Below are 549 nucleotides of genomic sequence, written 5' to 3' on the forward strand. Positions count from 1 at the left end.
AAGGCTCTAAAAGTGTGACCATATGTATGTAAAGGATGTCTGATCTGGCGTAAACGACCCGGAAGTGTTGGCGAACCGCTGGTCGAGGAAGGATGCTGAAAGGATTCCCATCACGGAAGTAGTGGCGTTTGGAATTCTTATAAGACGTAGAAGGGTAAACAATTATTTATATTTTCCCATGTTTTTCTTGTTAATAACCCTCTTTAACTGCAAAAGGAATCCTATTACTTTATCTCTTTTATCAAAATAATTCATGCTATTAAAAAATCATTCATGCTATTCATGGAACACCTCACCTCAATTTCATGAAATTTTCTATAATTAAACTCTACTTGACTTTTGGTAATGATATGTCAATACTAAGTTTATATTGTATGAGTAGCATATAGATAACCTTGGACAGAGCCACAGAAGCATCATCTGGTGAGAGGTGGCATCTTTTGTGCTGGGTATATATCCTATTCCCTCGGCGGTCGCGGCTACACACCCGCCTGCCAGCTGACCCACATAAGAGCGTTACAGCAATTTTTCTAGGGTTGGTAGCATGTC

General features: G+C 39.5%; 1 long non-coding RNA gene across 1 annotated transcript in view; it reads left to right on the forward strand.

Annotated features, from left to right (window-relative positions):
• Positions 1–464: 464 nt before the first annotated feature.
• Positions 465–549, forward strand: part of LOC119590352 — an 846-nt gene continuing 761 nt past the window's right edge. The window contains exon 1 of the long non-coding RNA XR_005230258.1: positions 465–535. This is a non-coding gene — a long non-coding RNA (uncharacterized LOC119590352). The remainder of the gene's footprint in view (positions 536–549) is intronic.

The sequence above is a fragment of the Penaeus monodon genome, chromosome 27 (genome assembly GCF_015228065.2).
Source record: "Penaeus monodon isolate SGIC_2016 chromosome 27, NSTDA_Pmon_1, whole genome shotgun sequence".
Lineage (NCBI taxonomy): Eukaryota > Metazoa > Arthropoda > Malacostraca > Decapoda > Penaeidae > Penaeus > Penaeus monodon.